Source organism: Anomaloglossus baeobatrachus, chromosome 2 (genome assembly GCF_048569485.1).
Source record: "Anomaloglossus baeobatrachus isolate aAnoBae1 chromosome 2, aAnoBae1.hap1, whole genome shotgun sequence".
NCBI classification, from domain to species: Eukaryota; Metazoa; Chordata; class Amphibia; order Anura; family Aromobatidae; genus Anomaloglossus; species Anomaloglossus baeobatrachus.
The window spans coordinates 396374807-396390891 of record NC_134354.1 but is presented as its reverse complement, the minus strand read 5'-3'; the positions used below and the strand labels follow the sequence as shown (position 1 = coordinate 396390891).

Below are 16085 nucleotides of genomic sequence, written 5' to 3'. Positions count from 1 at the left end.
TTCTAGAATAAGTTCTAGATTATACCTTTACTTACCGATACATAGTAATTACTATTTTTTAACACTGCAATTTTGAAAATATTTTAATGACAACAGGGGTCATCTAAGGCCTAAGACACATGGCTTGAAAATAATAAATAATAAAATATCGAATTTCACTCGGACCAATATTAAACTATGTGCCAGCACCCATGAGTGATTATTTTCTCAGCCCTAACTGGACGGAGAAAACAGTTGCAGCATGCTGCGGGTGCAATGCAATCCTTGTTTCTCTCGCACCCATTCAAGTCTATGGGCGAGAGAAAAATCACACTGCACTCGCATTACACCGGCGTAATGCGAGTGCAGAGCAAAAATGGCAATAGCCAGCAACGGAGGAGAGAGGGAGATAAATCCCTCCTCTCCTCCACAGCACCTGCCCGCCCCTCCGCACAGCCGGCCATCCCCTCCTCAGTCCTGGCCCGCCCCCCACAGCTGAGGTCTGATCGCACGATTGGACCTCAGTGGCAATGACACTCGCATGACACTCTGCTCCTGCTGTACTGCCAGCGTGAGCCGAGTGTCATGCGAGGATCGCAGAAGTCCCCGTGTTGCCCCAGCCTAAGAGAAAATATATAAATATTTTTTTACTTATACCTGGAAATATCTCTAAGAACTATTCTCAATAAAGAACCGTGTTTATAAGGGAAATTTATCAAGGTTTTTATGTCAGTTTTTTGCTATCAGAATGTTGGAAATTTTGTGGCAAGCTGTTCTATATGCAAAAATGTGGCTAAGGAGTATGCAAACATTGAATATATCAGTTTGGAATTGCATTACTACAGGGGTATCAGACACACAGCCCGCAGGCCACATGCGGCTCCTCAGACTTCTTTTTGCAGCCCGCAGGCCCATGGATCCCATGACATTCGCGGCCGGTGCTGGTGGCCGCAGGAAGTAGTCAGCGCTTTAATTCATTTGAATGAACTGCTAGCACCGCACAGAGCTCTCTGCAGTGCAGAACTATACCTAAGGTAGCCGCCAGCTACACACAGGCCAGCAGCTGATTTAGTGATATGATGTCAAGCGCTGGACTCTGGCCAGTGGCTGCCATTGGTTTAGGGATGCAGAGAGCGCTACACAGCACCAACAGCTCATTGAAATGAAATAAAGCGCTGACTAATGCAGGCCCCAGCCGCGATCGTCATGAGCCTGCGGGCCGCAAGAAGCAGAAAACAAGACACCGAGGGAACTGAGGACAGGTGAGAAGAATCCTTTTTTTTTTAATGTGTATATGAAAAACAATATATAGGGGGAAATTACTACAGGATGGGACATTACTATACGATGGGACAAGGATGGTGTGAGGCAAATCCCGGGATATGAAGATGAATTATGACTCCAGTCATAATCCCTCATCACTCCCTGGCAGTGCCCCCTCCCTTCTTGTTCTCAGTGTTCCACTTACACCTCCATGGCCATGTCCTGTGATATGGAGATGAGGTGGTGTGGGAACAATGGACACAGGATGACTCCCTGCCGTCACCCTGTAACAAGAGTTGTATCTCATTAGCAAGGCTATGGAACTAGCAGACAGAACGACTCCAGTAAAAAATGGTTCATATCTCGCAAGCCATATTTCCGATAAATATGGCAACCATAAAAATGGTGTCTCCGCATGCGGACGATGCCGGCACACCCTTTTTATGGGAGCAGGACATTGGGAAATGCCCCAGGCGTGATATCAGCCAATGGGGAACTGGCAGGCAGGTCATGAGTCCCCTCGTTCTGTAGCTAAATTCATAACTGTCACAATGAGAGCATTGGCGTCCGCCTACGACGCTCCCAGGCCAAGTTATGGCCATATTCCATGTTGTGGATTTTGTCCATAACTCCAGCCAGGGGTGGAGCAGTGCTCCCTGTGAGGTCACTAAGGTAGGAGGGGACCTGGATTGCCCAGGTTGATAACCCTACTTCGGCCATTTTCCAGTGTTCTTTTCGCTGGGGGCACGTGTAGGAAACATCTGTGGGAAGGATCCTAGAAACCTGGGTACAGCGCCCCCCTGTGGCCAGACGCAACAAGGTAACTGCTGGAACTGTGTATGCCTGTTTGTAACCCATGCTTTGACTGTAACTGTACTCTGACATATGTATATTCTGTAGATTCCCTATTGTATATATTGTAGTTTCTAGTGTGCTTTAGGCTGATTAAATTATATAATTAATCTTGGGCTGTTCTGTTATCTCGATCTTGAATCCCACGTCTGTGTGTTCGGCTAATAGTTACCGTGAAGCGGTTGGTGGCAGCGAATTGTGCCAAGGATTATTGTGGGGAGGCCAGTGAGATTCGGGGAGATTTTATATATTCCGCCCGCGGAGGTCGGGGGAATATATACCTTACTCTCACCGGGGACCCTTCAATAATCGGCATAAGTAGTATAGCGGCCTCCTTGCTTATTGTCGGGCAATTCCATAATTGGCCTGACTATAAGAGGGGCGCTAGAGAGCGCGTCACGTGCTCTGTCTGTCGGTCGGGAGGTATAAAGGAGGGGTGACCCCCACTTGTTACCCCCCCGATTGTGACGTACTGGTAGCCAGCGCGGGGGATTTCTGAGTGACCCCCCCGGTGGTTTGTGACATATTGGTGGCATAGCGGTGGGATCGAGATAATAGTGTGTGTGAGTGTGAGACCCATACTCCCAGACACTAAAGACTGCCTGCAGCAGCTGTGGCTGCTGGGGTCTTCAGACTAGCTCAACACTAGAGTGTCAGAGTGCAGATACTTTAAGGTGTGTGGAGGCATCAGGTGTCAGTTCTGTGTCAGTGACCAAAAGTCTGCAAGAATGGCTGATGGCACCAGGAGCAGAGCTATGCAACTGGCCAATGCTAAGGCAGGAGCCGAAGAGAGGGAGGACGGTGCTGTGGACAGCAATGAGGAGGTTGCCCACGAGTCCTCCAGGAGCTCGACGCCAGAAAACCGTTCTGCCGAGGACATTGCGCAACCTGGCACTGCTGGACAAGATGAGGAGGAGCTCACCCAAGGTTCCTCAACGAGCCAGATGCCAGCCCTCCGCTCTGAAAGGGACAGTGAATCGCCTAGCTCTGCAGCGTGCCGCAGATCACCACGTGCCATTCCACCGAGCCTGGGAGGCTCGGATAGCCTTCTTCAAATGGCTATGGCCCTTCTCCAGGCTGGAGACCAGAAGGGCTACAAGGAACTCCTGGCAGAGCGCAGGGCAGAGCGGCAGGCAGCGCGTGACGCTGAGGCTGCGGAGCGGCACGCAGAGCGTGAGGCTGCGGAGCGAGAGCGGCAGGCAGCGCGTGAAGAGCGAGAGCGACAGGCAGACCGTGACTACCAGCTGCAGCTAGCTCAGCTCCGGCCCTCATCAGCCACATGTGACCTTCGAGACACCAAACTTCCAAAGGTCCGTGTTGAGGACTTCCCAGTGCTGGAGAAGGATGGAGACTTGGACTCTTTCTTGACTGCTTTTGAACGGACTTGCTTGCAGCACCATCTGGACAAGGACCAGTGGGCCAAATACCTGACCCCCCGTTTAAGGGGTAAGGCCCTGGATATCCTTGGGGACTTGCCTGCTGAGGCAGATCAGGGCTACGACACCATCAAGCGGGCCCTGATCCAACAGTACAACCTCACTCCAGAGTCCTACCGCAAGAAGTTCCGGAGCCTACAGAAGGGACCAAAGGACTCCTGGGCTGACCACCGGCGAGCACTTGCCCGAGCTGCCGACCACTGGACCCAAGGCCTGCAGCTTTCCACCGGACCGGAGATCCTGGACTTGTTCATCACGGAGCAACTCTTGTGGAACTGCCCTGAGGATCTCCGCCAGTTCATCCGAGACCAGAAGCCAAAGGGGTCCACGGCTACAGCTGCCCTTGCCGATGACTACACCAACAACCGGGCCCCTGAGGCCAGGAGAGCGGCCACCAGCAGCACCTGGAGAGGGGGGAAGATGAATTCTGCGACTGCCCCACCTGCCCCTAGACTGCAGGGGGTGTCCCCCTCAACTCCCCTCTCCAGGCCCGTGGCGGAACCAAGACGGTGCCACCAGTGCAACCTACCTGGACACTTCAAGGCCATGTGCCCTCAGCGTCCCAAGGTCCCGGCTCCGTCCCCGTCCCAAGGGCCGCCCAAGGTGTATTGTGTGGGTGGGGGTGGTGGTAGGTCCCTGGACAGCTTCCAACCTGTCACCGTCGGCCGGTCTGTGACCATAGGACTGCGAGACAGCGCCTCGGAGGTGACTCTGGTGCGGCCTGAGATGGTGTCCCCCCAAGACTTGATCCCTGGAAAAACCCTCGCTGTCTCCGGGATTGGAGGCACTGACCCGGCGCTGCCTGTTGCTGACATTTATGTGGACTGGGGCGCAGGGCGAGGGGTGAGGGAGGTGGGGGTAACTGATCGGATCCCTGCAAACGTGCTACTTGGGACAGATTTGGGGCAGATAACCTCCCAGTTTGGGCCCCCCCCAAGGGCTGAACCTTCAGCCCGTACTGACATGACTCCTAACAATGTTAATGTGTTATCTATGAATGATGTAAGGGAGGAGGGAGTGAACTCTGATATTTCTGCTTGCATAGACACCATAGACACACACTCAGCTGCAGCTGTGACAGGGGAGGGGGTCAGAGAAAGGTGTGACAATGCCTCTACAAGTAACCAGCCTGTGAGCTGGGATCTGTTGCCCTCTGCAGGGATAAGCAGAGAGCAGGGTGCTGCAGGGGGAGGACCAGTGTGTGGGGTGGGGGCTACCACAGCAAATGTGGGGTCCCCAGAGATTTCACAGCGGGGTTCTGTTGCTGCAGGAGGGGAACAGGCAGGTGAGATTGGGGCCGGTCCAGGAGCGGAAGTGCTCCCAGGTAAGATCTCGGTGCATGGTTCCCCCACAACCGGGGTGTCAGGAAGCCAGGTAGGTCTGCCTGAACCGGCGACTTGGTCAGGAACGGAGGAGGAGCAGGCACGACCCACGGTCGCAGCGGCTGTGGCCGCTGTCACCCGCAGTGGGAGTGCTGGAAGCCAAGGGGCCTCCCGGAGGTCCGATAGCTCTTCCCCTTCTGACCAAGTGGCAGCCGAGTCAGGTGGAGGCCAGGACACAGGTCCCGGGGTACTGACTGAAGATGTGACAGTCTCGTCGATTCTGGCCACATCTAGTCAGGGGTTTCAGGCAGCGTTAGAAGCTGACGACAGCCTGAAAGCTCTTAAGGAGCAGGCGGCACAGCCTCCCTCGGACTCGGACCCGGAGCGAGTGGTCTGGGACCAAGGACGGCTGTACCGGGCCACGGTCCAGCAGGGTTCACCGGAGGCGTGGCCCAGGGACCGACAGTTGGTGGTACCCTATCCGTTCCGGACGGAGTTGTTGCGGATCGCACATGAGATTCCGATGGCCGGACACCTAGGGATCACTAAGACCAAGGCCAGGGTAAACCAGCATTTCTACTGGCCAAAAATGGGGGCCGATGTGGCTGCCTACTGCCGTTCGTGTGAAACCTGTCAGAGAGTGGGGAAGGCGGGGCCACACCCCAAAGCCCCACTAGTATCTCTGCCAATCATCGATGAGCCTTTCAGGAGGGTGGCTGTGGATCTGGTCGGCCCGCTGGCCATCCCCAGCAGCTCCGGGAAACGCTTCATACTGACGGTAGTGGACTATGCCACCCGGTACCCAGAAGCAGTGGCCTTGTCGTCCATTCGGGCTGACAAGGTGGCCACCGCATTGCTGGAGATTTTCTCCCGAGTGGGTTTTCCCCAGGAAATGCTCACTGACCGGGGGACCCAATTCATGTCCCAGCTGATGGAGGCCCTCTGTAAGCAAGTCCAGGTGCGACATCTGGTGGCCAGCCCGTACCATCCACAGACTAATGGCCTGTGCGAGCGGTTCAATGGCACCTTAAAGCAGATGCTTAAGATGTTGGTCGACTCCCATGGGCGTGACTGGGAGCGGTATCTCCCACACCTGTTATTTGCTTACCGGGAGGTTCCACAGGCCTCAACAGGATTCTCACCGTTTGAGCTCCTGTACGGGCGACGTGTGCGGGGCCCCCTGGCTCTGGTGAAAGAGGCTTGGGAAGGGGATTTGGCCACCCCTGGAGTGTCGGTTATCGAGTATGTCATGCGCTTCCGGGACAAAATGCAGGCCTTGACGCAACTGGTACACGACAATATGGCTCAAGCCCAGGCCGATCAGAAGCGTTGGTACGACCAGAACGCTTGTGAGAGGACCTACCAAGTGGGTCAAAAGGTGTGGGTACTGGTCCCCGTACCACAGGACAAGCTTCAGGCAGCCTGGGAAGGCCCATACCTCGTGTACCAGCAGCTCAACCCTGTAACGTACCTGGTCACCCTGGACCCTGCCCGTGGAAGGCGGAAGCCCTTCCATGTGAACATGATGAAGGCACATCATGAGCGGGAGGCATGTGCGCTCCCCGTGTGCAACCTGCCCGAGGAGGGAGAAGCGGAAACCCTCTTGGATATGCTAGCCCAGGTTAGGGCAGGCGGATCCATTGAGGATGTGGAGGTTGGCCACCAGCTCTTGGAGGACCAACGGTCCCAGCTGTGGGCCACCCTACACCCCTTCCGGGGGTTGTTTACCAACCAGCCCGGAAGGACTGACTTGGCTGTCCATCACGTGGACACTGGGGATCATCCCCCGATCCGGCGTTCAGCATATCGGGTCTCCCTGGAGGTGCAGCAACACATGCGCCAGGAGATTGACGAGATGCTGAAGCTGGGGGTGATCCAGGCATCCAACAGCGCTTGGGCCTCGCCTGTAGTCCTCGTCCCTAAGAAGGACCGAACCACTCGGTTCTGCGTGGACTACAGGGGGCTCAATGCTGTCACGGTCGCCGATGCGTACCCAATGCCACGCATCGATGACCTGCTCGATCAGTTGGCCGGGGCTCAGTACCTGACCATCATGGATCTGAGCCGGGGATATTGGCAGATCCCCCTGACTCGCAAGGCCAGGGAACGCTCTGCCTTTATTACCCCATTTGGACTGTACGAGTCCACGGTGATGCCATTCGGGATGAGGAATGCCCCTGCCACTTTCCAGCGGATGGTCAACACCCTGCTCAAGGGACTTGAAGGGTACGCGGCCGCGTACCTGGATGACATTGCCGTCTTCAGTCCCACCTGGGAGGACCACCTAGAGCATCTAGCACAGGTGCTCAGGCGGATCCACCGGGCAGGTTTGACCATCAAGCCGGGAAAGTGTCAGCTGGCCATGAGCGAGGTCCAGTACCTCGGTCACCGGGTAGGTGGGAGAACACTGAAGCCCGAGCCTGAGAAAGTGGAAGCCATCGCATCCTGGCCCACCCCCAGGACCAAGAAGCAGGTGATGTCCTTCTTGGGGACCGCTGGGTACTATAGGAGGTTTGTTCCATGCTATAGTAGCCTGGCAAAGCCCTTGACGGACCTCACCAAGAAGAAGCTGCCCTCTGCAGTCGATTGGACAATGGACTGCGAGACAGCCTTCCGGGCCCTAAAGGACGCCCTGTCCAGCCCGCCCGTGCTACAGGCAGCCGACTTCACGCGGCCGTTTGTAGTACAGACCGACGCCAGTGACTTCGGCCTCGGTGCGGTGCTCAGCCAGGTGGACTCTGCGAGCCAAGAGCACCCAGTCTTGTACCTGAGCAGGAAGCTGTTACCAAGGGAAGTTGCCTATTCCACGATGGAGAAGGAGTGCCTGGCCATAGTGTGGGCCCTGCAGCGTCTGCAACCCTATCTATACGGGCGCCACTTCATCGTGGAGACGGACCACAATCCCCTCAGCTGGTTGCACACCGTCTCTGGGACGAATGGGCGATTGTTGCGATGGAGCCTTGCGCTCCAGCAATACAACTTCACCATTCGCCACAAAAGGGGCCGTGACCACGGTAACGCAGACGGGCTGTCCCGACAAGGAGAGGTCGCGGACGGGCGCACGGGGGAACACCGGAGTGTGCTGCCCCCTAGCGCCCTCAAAAGGGGGGAGGTGTGAGGCAAATCCCGGGATATGAAGATGAATTATGACTCCAGTCATAATCCCTCATCACTCCCTGGCAGTGCCCCCTCCCTTCTTGTTCTCAGTGTTCCACTTACACCTCCATGGCCATGTCCTGTGATATGGAGATGAGGTGGTGTGGGAACAATGGACACAGGATGACTCCCTGCCGTCACCCTGTAACAAGAGTTGTATCTCATTAGCAAGGCTATGGAACTAGCAGACAGAACGACTCCAGTAAAAAATGGTTCATATCTCGCAAGCCATATTTCCGATAAATATGGCAACCATAAAAATGGTGTCTCCGCATGCGGACGATGCCGGCACACCCTTTTTATGGGAGCAGGACATTGGGAAATGCCCCAGGCGTGATATCAGCCAATGGGGAACTGGCAGGCAGGTCATGAGTCCCCTCGTTCTGTAGCTAAATTCATAACTGTCACAATGAGAGCATTGGCGTCCGCCTACGACGCTCCCAGGCCAAGTTATGGCCATATTCCATGTTGTGGATTTTGTCCATAACTCCAGCCAGGGGTGGAGCAGTGCTCCCTGTGAGGTCACTAAGGTAGGAGGGGACCTGGATTGCCCAGGTTGATAACCCTACTTCGGCCATTTTCCAGTGTTCTTTTCGCTGGGGGCACGTGTAGGAAACATCTGTGGGAAGGATCCTAGAAACCTGGGTACAGCGCCCCCCTGTGGCCAGACGCAACAAGGTAACTGCTGGAACTGTGTATGCCTGTTTGTAACCCATGCTTTGACTGTAACTGTACTCTGACATATGTATATTCTGTAGATTCCCTATTGTATATATTGTAGTTTCTAGTGTGCTTTAGGCTGATTAAATTATATAATTAATCTTGGGCTGTTCTGTTATCTCGATCTTGAATCCTACGTCTGTGTGTTCGGCTAATAGTTACCGTGAAGCGGTTGGTGGCAGCGAATTGTGCCAAGGATTATTGTGGGGAGGCCAGTGAGATTCGGGGAGATTTTATATATTCCGCCCGCGGAGGTCGGGGGAATATATACCTTACTCTCACCGGGGACCCTTCAATAATCGGCATAAGTAGTATAGCGGCCTCCTTGCTTATTGTCGGGCAATTCCATAATTGGCCTGACTATAAGAGGGGCGCTAGAGAGCGCGTCACGTGCTCTGTCTGTCGGTCGGGAGGTATAAAGGAGGGGTGACCCCCACTTGTTACCCCCCGATTGTGACGTACTGGTAGCCAGCGCGGGGGATTTCTGAGTGACCCCCCCGGTGGTTTGTGACAGATGGGCACAAGGATAGGCACATTACTACAAAGAGACCAGGATGGGCACATTACTACAGGATGGGGACCAGGATGGCACTTTACTACAGGATGGGCACATTACTACAGGATGGGGACCAGGATAGGCACATTACTACAAGATGACCAGGATGGGCACATTACTACTATAGGGGACAATGATGAGCACATTACTACTAGAAGGAGACCACGATGGGCACAATGGACACATTACTACAGGATGAGACAAGAATGGGCACATTACTACTAGAAGGGGACAAGGATGGGCACTTTAGTACACAATGGGTACCAGGATGGACACATTACTACAGGAAAGGAACAATGATGAGCACATCACTACAAGAAGGGGACCAGGATGGGCACATTACTACAAGATGGGGACAAAGATGGGAACATTATTAGAGGATGGGGACCAGGATGGGTTAATTACTACAAGAGGACCAGGATGGACACATTACTGCAGGATGGGGACAAGGATGGGGCACATTACTACAAGAGGACTAGGATGGATACATTGCTACAGGATGGAGACAAGGATGAAGACATTACTACATGATGATGACCCCATGGGAAAATTACCACAAGATGTTGGCCAAAATTACTATATGGTGCTAATTGTAAAACAATATTACTTACAAAAAGGGATAAATGTAAGAAAACAAGTAAAAAAATTAATTCTAAATAAAGCATGGAAATTTATTTTTACCTTTTAAAAAATGCTTTTTTTTTTATACATAAACTAAAATAAACAAAAAAAGTGCATGTTATTGCCACATCTGTAACGGCTCAAGCTATAAAATATACCATTACCAATACGATGAATACCATTTTAAAAGACAAAAACGAGCAAAAAATTTAAAAAAAGTGATCTGAAGGTGTATAGAAAAAATTATATGGTATTACTAAAAATGTCACTTCTTTTTCGCTCCTAATTGGGAGACCCAGACAGTGGGTGTATAGCTACTGCCTCTGGAGGCCGCACAAAGAACTACACTTAAAAGTGTAAGGCCCCTCCCCTTCTGGCTATACACCCTCCCGTAGGAGTACGGATTCCTCAGTTTTAGCTTTGTGCGCAGGAGGTCAGACACGCACGCATAGCTCCATTGTTTTTAGTCAGCAGCAGCTGCTGACTATGTCGGATGGAAGAAAAGAGGGCCCATACAGGGCTCCCAGCATGCTCCCTTCTCACCCCACTGTATGTCGGAGGTGTTTGTAAGGTTGAGGTACCCATTGCGGGTACGGCGGCAGGAGCCCACATGCTGATTCCTTCCCCATCCCTTTTTACAGGGCTCTGGGTGAAGTGGGATTTACTGGTCTCCAGGCACTGAGACCGTGCTCCATCTACAGCCCCTGGAGAAGATGCTGGATGGAGCGGAGTACATCAGGGACATGGCCCTGCTTCCTCAAGGTACTCTGTGTCCCCGTGCATTTGGCGCTCACACCGCAGCATGCTGGGTGTTGTAGTGCGCCGGGGGACATCAGCGCTACGGCGCTTGTGCCATGGCCTCATTCAGCTTCGCTGAAGCAGGCACACTTCTGGGAATCGGTCGCGCCGGCCGCTGGGACTGCGGCGCGGCTGGCACTTGTGGTGCGCCGGGGACTTCAGCGCGGCCCGCGCTTTTACGGCGGCCGCGCTGATAACTCGAGTCCCCGGCTTTTGCGGCCTGCTTCCGTTCGTTCCCGCCCCCAGACCTGCCAGTCAGGAGAGGGGCGGGACGCTGGCCACTTCTGGGAATCGGTCGCGCCGGCCGCTGGGACTGCGGCGCGGCTGGCACTTGTGGTGCGCCGGGGACTTCAGCGCGGCCCGCGCTTTTACGGCGGCCGCGCTGATAACTCGAGTCCCCGGCTTTTGCGGCCTGCTTCCGTTCGTTCCCGCCCCCAAACCTGCCAGTCAGGAGAGGGGCGGGACGCTGGCCAGTGCATCAGCGCCGAGGGCTGGAGTCGTTTTTACATACTCCAGCCCTCACAATCGGCACAGAGGGGACACTGTTTCCCGCACTTTTGTTTGGAAACTCCCACGGACCGCCCCTCTCCACAGACGCCGGCAGCCATTCCTGCTGACACGCTGAGCTGCAGAGGGGAGCCGAGGAGACCCAGACAAGGAATTCTGCGCCTCTTACCCGCTATTCAGCGGGCGGTAAGCAGCCCTCAGGGCTCACCCCCTCTTGTGCCAGTAGTATTCTTAGTATTTTGTTTCTACAAATACTTGGTATTACATAGCGCTGGTCGCCCTTTGGCTATAGACTCTCTCACATTGCAGAGAGCCAGCAGCATGTCGTCCGTAAAACGCAAGGGTGCCAAGGCACAGACATTATATGCTTCCTGCACCGCATGTGGGACTTTTCTACCGGCAGGCTCCACGGACCCCCATTGTGTGCAGTGCTCGGCCCCTGCGGCGCTTGCACAGTCGGGACCTCTGCTGGACGTGACCCAGGGTGTACCACCTGTGAATGCTGTCCAGGTGACAGGAACTGAGTTTGCAGCTTTTGCTGACAGAATGTCTCTCACTATGTCACAAATTCTTGACACATTGCGAGCTAGGCCTGTACTTCAGGCCACGGACACTGTGCAATCATTGCCCCCTGGTCCCCCTCAGCTGAATTACCTCCAAGCTCCGGGACGGGCATATACACCTCAGGGTGAAGACTCTGACTCGGACGCTGGCCCCGGGCAGCCTAAGCGGGCTCGCTATGACGGGCCTTCACATTCATCTCAATGGTCAGGATCCCAGCGAGATGAATCTATGGGTGATGAGGCGGACGTAACTGATCAGGATTCTGATCCTGGGACCGCTCTCAATCTAGATACACCAGATGGTGACGCCATAGTTAATGATCTTATATTTAACATCAATAAGATGTTCAATATTTCCCCACCAGCTCCTCTTGTAGAGGAGTCAGCTTCGCAGCACGAGAGAATCCATTTCAGATACCCTAAGCGTACATTAAGCACTTTTCTGGACCACGCTGACTTTAGAGACGCAATCCAGAAACCCCACGCTTATCCTGAAAGGCGTTTTCCTAAACGGCTTAAAGATACACGCTACCCTTTTCCCCCTGAGGTGGTCAAGGGTTGGACCCAGTGTCCAAAAGTGGATCCTCCAATTTCCAGGCTTGCAGCTAGATCCTTGGTTGCAGTTGAAGATGGAGCGGCACTTAAAGATGCCACTGACAGGCAGATGGAGCTCTGGCTGAAATCCATCTATGAAGCGATTGGAGCGTCATTAGCGCCTTCTTTTGCGGCCGTATGGGCACTCCAAGCTATCTCAGCCGGGCTTGCGCGAGTCGACTCAGTCACACGTGCATTTGCCCCGCAGGTAGCACCATTGACCTCGCAAATGGCGGCATTCGCGTCGTACGCGATTAATGCTGTTCTTGACGCTACAAGCCGCACGGCAGTGGCGTCAGCCAACTCCGTTGTTTTGCGTAGGGCCCTGTGGTTCAGACATTGGAAAGCAGATTCTCATTCCAAGAAGTGCTTAACCAATTTGCCTTTTTCTCGTGACCGATTGTTTGGAGAGCGTTTGGATGAAATCATCAAACACTCCAAGGGTAAGGACTCATCCTTACCGCAACACAGACAAAACAAACCCCAACAGAGGAAGGGTCAGTCTGGTTATCGGTCCTTTCGAGGACCGGGCAGGTCCCAATTCGCCTCGTCAAAAAAGACTCAAAAAGACCAGAGACGCTCAGATTCTTGGAGGTCTCAGTCACGCCCAAAAAGGACAGCCGGAGGAACCGTTGCCAAGACGGCGTCCTCCTGACTTGCGGTCTCCGATTCCCACACCCGCGGTCGGTGGGAGGCTTTCCCACTTTGGCGACATTTGCGACCCGTCCTGGATCTAAAGTTGCTCAACAGACACGTAAAAGTCAGGAGGTTCCGGATGGAATCCCTACGCTCCGTCATAGCCTCAATGTCTCAAGGAGATTTTCTAGCATCAATAGATATCAAAGATGCGTATCTCCACGTGCCGATTGCACCAGAGCATCAGCGTTTCCTACGCTTCGTCATACACGACGAACACCTACAGTTCGTAGCGTTACCTTTCGGTCTGGCAACAGCCCCCCGGGTCTTCACCAAAGTCATGGCAGCAGTAGTAGCTGTTCTGCACTCGCAGGGTCACTCGGTCATCCCGTATCTAGACGACCTGCTTATAAAGGCACCCTCTCAAGAGGCATGCCAACACAGTCTGAAGGTGGCACTAGACACTCTCCAGAGTTTCGGGTGGATTATCAACTTTCCAAAGTCTCATCTAACCCCGACCCAATCTCTGACTTATCTTGGCATGGAGTTTCATACTCTCTCAGCGATAGTGAGGCTTCCACTGGACAAGCAGTGCTCGCTACGGACTGGAGTGCAATCTCTCCTTCAGAGCCAGTCGCACTCACTGAGGCGCCTCATGCATTTCCTAGGAAAGATGGTAGCAGCAATGGAGGCAGTCCCGTTCGCGCAGTTTCATCTGCGCCCTCTACAATGGGACATTCTACGCCAATGGGATGGGAAATCGACGTCCCTCGACAGGACTGTCTCCCTCTCTCAGACTGCCAAGGACTCTCTGCGTTGGTGGCTTCTCCCCACCTCATTGTCACAGGGAAAGTCGTTCCTTCCCCCGTCCTGGGCAGTGGTCACGACGGATGCGAGCCTATCAGGGTGGGGAGCGGTGTTTCTCCACCACAGGGCTCAGGGGACGTGGACTCAGGAAGAGTCCACCCTGCAGATCAATGTTCTGGAAATCAGAGCAATCTATCTTGCCCTGCGAGCCTTCCAACAATGGCTGGAAGGCAAGCAGATTCGGATTCAGTCGGACAATTCCACGGTGGTGGCATACATCAACCACCAAGGGGGAACACGCAGTCGCCAAGCTTTTCAAGAAGTCCAGCGGATTTTGACGTGGGTGGAAAGCAGAGCGTCCACCATATCCGCAGTTCACATCCCAGGCGTGGAAAACTGGGAAGCAGACTTTCTCAGTCGCCAGGGCATGGACGCAGGAGAATGGTCCCTTCACCCGGACGTGTTTCAGCAGATCTGTTGCCGCTGGGGGACGCCGGACGTCGATCTGATGGCGTCACGGCACAACAACAAGGTCCCAGTTTTCATGGCACGGTCTCACGATCACCGAGCGCTGGCGGCAGACGCCTTGGTTCAGGATTGGTCGCAATTCCGACTCCCCTATGTGTTCCCACCTCTAGCATTGTTACCCAGAGTTCTCCGGAAAATCAAGTCCGACTGCCATCGAGCCATACTCGTCGCTCCAGATTGGCCAAGAAGGTCGTGGTACCCGGATCTGTGGCATCTCACGGTAGGCCAACCGTGGACACTACCAAACCGTCCAGATTTGCTGTCTCAAGGGCCGTTTTTCCATCTGAATTCTGCGGCCCTGAACCTGACTGTGTGGCCATTGAGTCCTGGATCCTAGCGGCCTCAGGTTTATCTCATGAAGTTGTTGCCACAATGAGACAGGCTAGAAAACCATCCTCAGCTAAGATCTATCACAGGACGTGGAAGATATTCTTAGCGTGGTGCTTGGCTCAAGGGTTTTCTCCCTGGCCATTTGCATTGCCAATTTTTCTTTCCTTCCTGCAGTCTGGGTTGGAAAAAGGTTTGTCGCTTAGCTCGCTTAAGGGTCAAGTCTCCGCGCTATCCGTATTCTTTCAGAAGCGCTTGGCACGGCTTTCTAAAGTACGCACGTTTCTCCAAGGAGTTTGTCATATCGTTCCTCCTTACAGACGGCCATTGGAACCCTGGGATCTGAACAAGGTTCTCATTGCTCTCCAGAAGCCGCCTTTCGAGCCTTTGAAAGAGGTTCCCCTTTCTCGGCTTTCACAAAAGGTAGTTTTTCTTGTGGCGGTCACGTCTCTTCGAAGAGTGTCCGAGCTAGCGGCGTTATCTTGCAAATCTCCCTTCCTGGTGTTTCACCAAGACAAGGTAGTACTGCGTCCAATTCCAGAGTTTTCTCCCAAGGTGGTTTCTTCCTTTCATCTCAATCAGGATATCACTTTGCCATCTTTGTGTCCGCATCCAGTTCACCAATTTGAAAAGGGTTTACATCTGTTGGACCTGGTGAGAGCACTCAGGATTTACATTTCTCGCACGGCGTCTCTACGCCGTTCTGATGCGCTCTTTGTCCTAGTCGCTGGTCAGCATAAGGGATCGCAAGCTTCCAAATCCACCCTGGCGCGGTGGATCAAGGAACCAATTCTTCACACATACCGTTCTGCTGGGCTTCCGATCCCATCTGGACTGAAGGCCCATTCTACCAGAGCCGTGGGTGCGTCCTGGGCATTGCGGCATCAGGCTACGGCTCAGCAAGTGTGCCAGGCGGCTACCTGGTCGAGTCTGCACACGTTTACCAAACACTATCAAGTGCATACCTACGCTTCGGCAGATGCCAGCCTAGGTAGACAGGTCCTTCAGGCGGCGGTGGCCCACCTGTAGGAAGAGGCTGTCTGACAGCCCGTTCATGTGGTATCTTTTTACCCACCCAGGGACTGCTTTTGGACGTCCCACTGTCTGGGTCTCCCAATTAGGAGCGAAAAAGAAGGGAATTTTGTTTACTTACCGTAAATTCCTTTTCTTCTAGCTCCAATTGGGAGACCCAGCACCCGCCCTATTTGTTCTTAGGGTTTCGTTTTTCGGGTGCACATGTTGTTCATGTTGTTTCTTAAGTTCTCCGATCTTGTTATCGGATTGAATTTGTTTTTGAAACTGTTATTGGCTTTCCTCCTTCTTGCTTTGGTACTAAAACTGAGGAATCCGTACTCCTACGGGAGGGTGTATAGCCAGAAGGGGAGGGGCCTTACACTTTTAAGTGTAGTTCTTTGTGCGG

The 16085-nt window shown here is 53.8% G+C and overlaps 1 protein-coding gene across 2 annotated transcripts in view; it reads left to right on the top strand.

Moving 5' to 3' along the window:
• The window catches only part of TBC1D32 (TBC1 domain family member 32), a 150210-nt gene that overhangs the window by 84703 nt on the left and 49422 nt on the right, over positions 1-16085 (top strand). The window lies entirely within an intron of this gene.